The following is a 225-nucleotide window of genomic DNA, read 5'->3' as shown; positions in this document are numbered from 1 at the left end:
GGGAAATTTTCAGGGGACGTCGTCCGGACGACGCAAAAGCCTTTTTCTGCGGGTGGTGTGCGGCTGCGCGATGGGGGCGGCCTCTGCCCCCTTCCTCCTCTGGCCGTCGCGGGGGCTGCCAAATGGGACCCCCGAGCCCCCCGGGGAAGATATTTTTTTCTCTCTCTGCCAATCTTATCTCTCCGTGCTGTGATTGGTCGGGTTTTTCCTTCCTTTCCCTGGGCT

The sequence above is a fragment of the Triticum dicoccoides genome, chromosome 4A (genome assembly GCF_002162155.2).
Source record: "Triticum dicoccoides isolate Atlit2015 ecotype Zavitan chromosome 4A, WEW_v2.0, whole genome shotgun sequence".
NCBI lineage: Eukaryota > Viridiplantae > Streptophyta > Magnoliopsida > Poales > Poaceae > Triticum > Triticum dicoccoides.
The sequence above is the reverse complement of the archived record's forward strand: the minus strand, read 5'-3'. Positions refer to the sequence as shown.